The sequence below is a fragment of the Gymnoscopelus braueri genome (genome assembly GCF_963280865.1).
Source record: "Gymnoscopelus braueri genome assembly, chromosome: 5".
NCBI lineage: Eukaryota > Metazoa > Chordata > Actinopteri > Myctophiformes > Myctophidae > Gymnoscopelus > Gymnoscopelus braueri.
Genome location: NC_137606.1, coordinates 40,985,440 through 40,994,351, shown reverse-complemented (window position 1 = coordinate 40,994,351; position 8,912 = coordinate 40,985,440). Strand labels below are relative to the sequence as shown.

The 8,912-nt window shown below is 41.5% G+C and overlaps 1 protein-coding gene across 1 annotated transcript in view; it reads left to right on the top strand.

Moving 5' to 3' along the window:
• Positions 1–1,089: 1,089 nt before the first annotated feature.
• The window catches only part of tenm4 (teneurin transmembrane protein 4), a 319,789-nt gene continuing 311,966 nt past the window's right edge, over positions 1,090–8,912 (top strand). Inside the window, exon 1 of the mRNA XM_080429457.1 lies at positions 1,090–1,147. The gene's annotated coding sequence lies outside the window, so the exon portion shown is untranslated. The remainder of the gene's footprint in view (positions 1,148–8,912) is intronic.

Genomic DNA, 8,912 nt, shown 5'->3' with positions numbered 1-8,912 from the left:
GGCCTACATCAATCAATCAATCAATCAATCAATCAATCAATCAATTCTTATCTTACTTATCATGTGTATTTCTTTTTATCTTCACAAAATGTGCTATACAAACTAAACAAAGTTGGATTTTATTTTATTTAGCGCTCAGTGTGAGATGACTTGATGATTAAAGATGCTATAGCCTACAGAATATCAAAACGCTCGCTCCAAAACACAGTCGCCCCGGAGCAAATCCGGCGACCTCAGAACGGTCCCCACCTGGTATTCCTAAACGTAACCTCAGTAAACTATGCCAAAACCTAACCTTATTCCTAAACTTAACCTCAGTCAAACTATGCCTAACTAACCTTATCCTCAGTAAAACAAATACAGAACGGCTGGTCCGCGAAATAAACGGGGGCGCGTGTGTTTTGGGGTGAGTCTTACTGCTATTCATTGTCAGTCAAATAGGCCTAATAGCCTGGTGGTAAACCATCCCAGACCAGTCGAATAAGCAGCATATTGCAAAAAAAAAACTAAAGTTATTTTCATTGATATTATAAGTGATGTCTCACATTATAAAAAATAGAAAAGAAAAGAAAAGAAAAGAAAGGAATAAATGTAGACAGGCTACAGCTTAGTAGCCTACCGAAGGGGGCGACCACGCACGCTGATTCCCTCTCCCTCCTCTTGCCATGATGGTACAAAGTAATTCCACATCGTGACAGAACGTAGCTTTTCATTTCCAGCAGCACCTCGCCTGCTGCCTGGCGCGTCACCTCATAGGCTACTATACCTACCCACCACCACACTGCGTGTCCGGGGACTATTTCACTTCTTTTCCCGGAGGATTTGACTGTGTTAAATTAGGCTTGCATGTTAATGGGAATGTTGGACGCTTGCCCTGCCTCGCATCCAGCAGCAGGCATCCTTTGGTTAATGCTGTAGCAGCAAGAAAGCACCTTGGAGGGGTTTGTTTCTGGCCATTCCGTACAGCCATCTATTCTATCTGAACAGCGCGGATACTCAGCTCAGTCTCCCTCTCTCTCCACCTTTCTCTCTCTCTCTCTGCCTGGCTACTATTATAACGAAAACATTTTTTTTTGTGGGGATCTCCTCTATTTTCGGTGAATTATCAACAGGACAGGCCTATAACATCGGATGCGTCTCCAGAATGGTAAGCCTTAAAATACTCAATCAATGTTCGCCGGATCTGTTCTGCAAAACAGCTGCAATAAGCCAGCATTATGCAGCAGCAGAGCACACACACACGCACGCATACGCACTATACATTCATACATACATACATACATACATACGGGCCAGTTTGTGGTAGCCTACTATACTCGTTTTGAACTGCGTGCGTTATTTGTTCGCATATTTGTCATCTGTTTTCCTCTAATAGAGATTCCCTTTCATTAAAATCACGCAGTTTCGACCACAGTGTGTGTAGTGTGTTGGTGTCAGTGTTGCCATGTCTGCTTATTATAAGCGACTTTGGGCTTATTTTTTTGTAAAGTTGCTTATTATAAATATCGGTGGTTGCATTTTTTGGGGGCTTGTTTCTAATGTGTATTGGTGCTTATTTGGGGCTTGTTTCCTAATGTTGTTTCAACCAGTGTTTCTCAAACATTTTCAAGTCAAGGACCCCCCCAAATTAATATGTATGTCTGCGCCGCAGACATAAACATTTTGAGACACATTTTCATAAACATTTTCAGACGGATCCCCGTCTGAAAATGTTTTATGTTGTGAGATTGTAGATTGACTATTTTCAAATAGCCAACGACGTAGGCTATTATGTTTAAAGGGCGACGGAAGGGCTGGCTTAATCTTTTGGGCTTGTTTTTCATAGACCTGATTGCTTGTATCTCTCACACAATCTGGCAACACTGTCGGTCTGCCTATACCTGCACCTCGCATCATTATTATTAGCAGCCTAGAGGTTTAAAAAAATATAGAATATAGAATACAATTAACGCGTCTCGTTTGAGTAGGCTAGAGCACTGTTTCCCAAACAGTGGGTCGGGACCCATATGTGGGCCACGGACAATTGTGTATGGGTCGCGAGTATAAATAGGCTATCCCTTTATTTTTGGTTTCCTACATTTTGTTTTTAATTAATATTTTTTCAAAAGATTTATAAAAGAATCCCCAGAAATGTCACAATTTTTCATGAGTTAAAAACCAATTCAAAGGTTTTCAAAGAATTCCATAATAAAAATCCATTCATTTAAGGGAAAAAATACTTTTATTGTGATGTGTTGTGAGCTTGTAGATCTGCTATTTTCACTAGTGTTTGGGTCCCGGGGAGACATCCAATTTGGATTTGGGAACCAATGGGTTAGAGAGAGACGCGCATCCGCTGCGATGTGTGCGTGAAATAGGAACACTGACCAGGAGAACACCGCAGCTCGGATCGGAATAGCACGCACTGTGTGGATGTAGACTCAGAGTAGGCCTACTGATCTGTTCTGTGTTCCGGCAAAGAGAAACCCTATTAGGACCACTACGAGGTATATATATATATATACATGCATTGGTTCCATAGAGTTAGACTGGTTCCAAACGTTTTAGCTCGACACCCAAAAGAGAAATGTGATGTCTCCCCGTGATGACCCAAACTTGCGAAAATAGCAGATCTACAAGCCCACAATGCATATTGGCTATTTTCACTACTCCCTAAAACATTTGTTTTCAAATGGGTCCCGAGTCCGACCCACTGTGTGGGAACCACTGATGTAGGCCTGGTTTATATGCAAGTATTTATGGTGAGGCTTTTTCTGCAACTTTTGTTGTACCTTGTGTTATAAGTGGCGGAGGCACCCTGCTGCCTGCATGTGTCTGACTGAATAATGGCTTTGTGATAAATAGAACCAGGGATGGACAGGTGAGCTGGTTACAATAAAAAGCTCTCCTCTCCTCTCTGCTCCTTTGATTCCATCAGTGGTGGAAAAAGTACTCACATTTTTTACTCAAGTAGAAGTATCAATAGAATACTGCAATGTAGAAATACTCTTACAAGTAGAAGTCTGGAATTCAAAATCGGCTTGAGTAAAAATACAAAAGTAGAAAGTAGTCATTTTGCAGAATGTCCCATTTCACAAGTTTTCAAATGTATACAATTCTTTTGAAGATCTACAAGCTCTCAATGCTGCCTATTGTGAGCTTGTATTTTCAAATGGCCAAAATGTATTTAGGGCTGAAGTGGGTAATGTATGTTTTGTAATAATAATCAAAATCTACGAAGTAACTAGTAACTAAAGTTTTCAAATAATTGTAGTGGAGTACAATATTTGTCTCTGAGATGTAGTGGAGTAGAAGTAGAAGTATAGAAAATAGGAAATACTCCAGTAAAGTAAAAGTACCTCAAAATTGTACTTAAGTACAGTACTTGAGTAAATATACTTAGTTACTTTCCACCACTGGATTCCATTTCCCACTCTATTATGCCCCGGTTATAAGACTGTGTCATTGTAATAACAACAGTGTTCCAAAGACTGAAACATGGCTGTTATTACTTTTGCAATTGAATAACGTGTTGTTTTGCTGAGAGAAAACAAAACACAATTTGACATAATTACAGTAATGAAGCACCTGTAATAATTGATTATCTGCTTCACCCATTTGGATTGGCTCACTTGGCGTTGCCTGTTTTCAGGTTATAAGCTTGAACCTGACAAAAAGCATGCGACAGCTTGTGGAGCTATATATTTAAACCAAAACTACATGAGATAACACGATGCCACACGGAATTACATTGTTTGACGAAATCCAGGAGATTACTTTCAGAAGCTTGATTTCATGGCATGCATTCCACTGTGTTCTAAATAAATTGAGGCTCCAGAAAGCTTTGGGACTCTGGGGACAATTTGGCGAGGACCCCATGCACAGCATAGTGAGGTCTGGCATGCTCTGCATTGTGTTCGACTGGGCAAGTTGTGAGCATCAGTAGGACACGCGCACGCACACACACACACACACACACACACACACACACACACACACGCACACGCACATGCACATGCACATGCACATGCACACACACACACACACACACACACACACACACACACACACACACACACACACACACACATGCACATGCACACACATGCGCGCACACACACACCATGCAGAGATGAGATTGTTAGAGAATGCTAATAGAATGCTAATGCCTGAGAAAAAACCCTCAGAAATCATGGGAAATATCACTCTTATGGGGAAAATGAATAATATCTCAATTAATAATGCCTAATGACTCTAGACTAATGGGCTAAGTGTATAGTATTCAGTAAAGGTAATGGATTGGATCGGTATTTGGAATGCCTCCTCAGTTAAAGGTTAGCACTTATGCTTAATACTTAGTTATAGTTATAACACAACAAGAGCTATTGGGGAGACTGGGATTTGTATATCAGTGTATGTTTTGATTGAAACATTGTGGAAATATGACTAGCACACAAACATACCACTTTTAAATTTGTCCTGCAATGAAAACGTTTACAAAATAAAATGTATTATTATTATTTGTATTATTATTATTATTATTGTTGTTGTTGTTACTATACATTATACAAATAGATTGTGAGATTTAGTTGTCAGTCATTATTTAAGCTGAAACAAAAGGTATGTCAAGGGTATGTGCAAACTGCAAACATCTCCTCAGTGCCAGCTAGCTGTTGAGGCTTAAGCAGGTTCCCTGCGTACAGCCAAGCTCAAGACAAGGGCTACCCTTGGCCACAGTGGAGCACATGACCTCAGATCTGCGAGGTTAAATCCAATAGAATATAAAGGGCCTCCATCCTTTACTGGCGGAGTTTGGTGAGGAGGGCCTTAAATGAGAAGTCTGAAGTTGCCGGGGTCCCACAGAGGTTAACCTTTTGTGAAACAAGGCTGCATTCTTCCCCCGTTTGTCTTTGTCCCGTTGATGAGCTCTGAGGAGCAGCCACAAGCTCTCTGCATGATAAGAGGGGAGAACAACTTTCTCTTTGTGGTCGCAAATGAAAAATCTGTCGTTGGCTTGTCGTCTTTGTTGTTTGCTGTCCGTTTCTTTTTTAATGCTTCTCTGAATTGATATTATTTGTCTTATTCTCAAAAGGACGGACTGGGAATATGGTAACACGTCCTGCAAAAGCTGCAGATGCACGCCACGGGATGACTGTGTTGTATCCCATGAACACTTGTTGTGTCTCAGCTAATGTTTGGCGGTGCGAAGGGAGCGGCAACAACGGCGCGGAGAGAACAGTGAAAGGCTGCCGTCTCTCAGGAGTTGTCCACCGCCGCCACGTTGTACCTTTCAAGTAATAATTGTTGTTAGAACACCGTAGTTATCGGGGGAAGAAGGGACCCCATGCAAAGGGCATGTTTTGGACATAAAGGCCTTTGTGGTCGTGTGTGGCAGAGTGTGTGTGTTTGCAGAACGTTGATTTGATTTCTGCCGGAAAAGAGGAGGGGATAAAAAAAAAAAGTCACACCTTGTAGTACGCTATGCTATTCAACGAACAACAACATGAAACAAGTAATTAGAAAAACACAGGTGTCTGACTGACAGGAGATTATAGACCTACGTCATGATGCTGCTCAAACATGTTATAATATACTACTACTGTATGTATATACAGGTTATGATTGTCAGGGTTGCGCTTTTAACATCGCCTTTAACCCATTCAATCGGGGAACGCATCGGGAACGTCATTTTAGGTTTTTAGCTACCGTATAACCATTATCTTATACTTTGGGCTATTAAAAAATAGCAGATATACAAGCTCATAGTGCGGCACAGAGTGCCGTACTACGAGCATTTTTTTAAAAATCTTGAACATTTGTGCAAAATTTTGAAATTTTTTACCCAAATCTTTGCTACTGGGGGTCCCTGGAACAACATTTTGATGGGGATCGCGGACAAATAATTTTGGCGGTCATAGCAACGTAAGATAATTAAAAAAAGAAAACAGTTTTAGAAGACATTTGTAGAATCGGCCAAATTGCACACATTTTCCCCCAAAAATCTGATCTACAAGCTCATATATCTGCTATTTTTTGATTGGCCAAAGAAATCTTAAAATGACACAGATGCGTTCCCGGATTGAATGGCTTAAAATCCACACCTGCCCTTTTAGTTCTCTTGACATGCAGGGGACTTCAAATGGCAGCAGCACTGAGTGCAACAACACAAGAGGGAGAGGTGAATTTGCTAGTATGCCCTGGAGCATTATGTTTAGTTGAAGCTGCAGTCTGTCATCTCGTGATTTATCACACATAGAACTAATGGGGAGACGTCAAGATTACAGCACTTTATTGGACATGAAAGCTGGGAACGTCGTGGCCTCCGCCACCACCACCACCACCACCACCACCCCCACGGTCTCTCTCTTTCTCTGACCACCCCTCCTTCTCTCTCTCTCTCTTTCTGTCTCTCTCCCTCTCTCTATCTCTCACAGACATTGTCCATTTTTCTATGGCGAGTGGGCAGCTTGCTAATCAAAGGCATGTCGTGCTCGCCAGTGACTGAAAGATTATCAGTGTAGCGATTTCTTTCCAGCGCGGTGGGGGGGGGGGACATTTACCCTTTGTTCCCGCGTATTAGTGTGACCAACCATGCCTGTGACATAACTGTATTCTACATCTGTATTATTTGAACTTGATGTAAATTCCTTGAACAAAACATGCACGGCTGAAATAAGGGGGTTTGAAAATGTAAGGCTGGTGGTAGCCAAAGCTGTAGCCCCCCCCCATGCTTCTGTTTTGTCATAGACGGGATTGTGCAATCTCGGTTCCAAAAAATTTAGCTACTGTAGGCCTAATTCAGACCCAAATATGGAATGTCCCAGAATGATGAGGCTTGAGGATATTGTGTATTATAATTATTTTAATGAGTAATTAGCACCATGAACAGATGAACATTGAACATAAACGTGTGTGTGTGTGTGTGTGTGTGTGTGTGTGTGTGTGTGTGTGTGTGTGTGTGTGTGTGTGTGCGTGCGTGCGTGCGTGTGTGTGCGCGTGTGTGTGCTCACGCATGCACTGTCATGCATATCCCTGCAAGGCTTTAGACTTTAGAGTACATGTGCATCTAATAATGTGGGTTTCTTGTGAGAGAGGAGGAAGCCAAAATGTCAAAGCAACAGTTCCCAATTCCCATCATATAGGAAGAAAATGAAAGAAGCATATTGAATGTTGCTTTGAGGAGTTCCTATGAGAAGTTCTTGCATCAGTTGGTTCTGTGTGTGGTACAGCATGGTGCAGTAACAAGAAGTTCTACATTAACATATGACCTGAGACCAAAGGGGTCTCATTAATTGCCACACGCGCTTCTGTATCCGTCTTAACAGCACAGTTATAAGACCAGCACGTCCTACTGGGCACTTGAACTGAATCTGACATTTCAGTTTCATAGTGATCATGGCTGTTGCACTTAAGAGGTAGGCGGTAGAAAGGGCTGGGGGTCATCTAAACTTGGTGGATGGAAGCCCCAGTTGCACAAAAGTATTTATTCTCAGTCAGTCAGCCCCTTTGAGTCCTCCATTTCATAGGACAGATGCCATTTTGAGAAGGACTCCAGTCCTGTCGTGGAATTCTGGATCAATCAGCAATCGATGAGGCACATAGGAGTCGAGACAATATTCTAGGTGGTGGTGGTTATGCTTTATGTACATGATATCACGGTCAGAAGTACATTAACACTCATGTCAGTGGTACGGTAGTTCTGCGTCGAGCACAGGGCAGAGATTAGAGAACATAGTTATACTGTAGCTGCCTGAAGGACAAACTGAACCATAACAAGATAGGCTGGACCAAAACATTAGCTATTAGGCCTAGTGGAGACATTTAGGCTGTCAATATCATAATGTATTGTAGAAGTATTATAAGTGATGGTAAAATATAAAGGTTTGATATAAGCAGCCATATCATTTCTTCCTCAACTCCCATATATATAACCACATGAACCATAGTCCATAGATGTTGATGAATTGAATACATACTGTAGGACAACAATGGAAACAAGTCCCCAGTACCCTTTTGTGTTATCCTTTTCGCCTTAATGTCTGACTGTACCACGTGCTGGTTAAATCTTTTACTAATAAAGTATTCAATCAATCAATCAATCCCTATTCAGGGGGCGAACATTTGGTGACAACTCTCTACATATGTATATACCTACATGCTCGTGACCCATTGTGAGGTTTTAGATCGGCTGTTTTCGGTGAAGATAATTGGTGTAGGAGGGCACTTACTACAGAGCCCAGAGGGACTCCAGTCAACTTATAGGGTTTAAGTGGTTAATTTCCTCCAGAAATGTATTTCTGCAAGCTTTTATGGACAAACAAAGCATCGCATTGGCTCCGATCACCGCTGAGGCTCGCCTGTCACAAATGGTCAAACTTTTAGCACCTTTAGTTCGTGCTACATGGGACGCCAACAGACCGTCACATGCAGTTGGTCTAAAAATATTACACGATTGGCTGAAAAATGGCTCATTATGGGCAAATCAGTTGCAGATGGTCCATGCTTACTGAGAGGTATTGTTTAGGCATGGCCAGTTCTTGTACTGATGGGTTAGTACAGTCTATAAACAAACAGATGGTGTGGTGTGACGGACAGTGATCTAGCTACTTCTCAACAAAGTACCTACTTGGACGATGATTGAAACCTGCTAAGAAATAAAAACGCAATGCAGCTCACAGTAACCCTGTTAACCCATTAAGACCGGGAACACATCTGTGTAATTTTTTTGATTTATTTGGCTATTTAAAAAATTGCAGATATACAAGCTCATAGCTTGTAGATCTGCAACGTTTTTGAAAAATCGTGAAAATGTGTGCAAATCTTTGAATATATATGATTTGTTTTAAAGCGAATTTCTTTTACTCCGATCTGTGGTTCTGGGGGGTCCCTGGAACCACATATTTTGAGATGGGGGTCCGCAGCCAAATGCATAT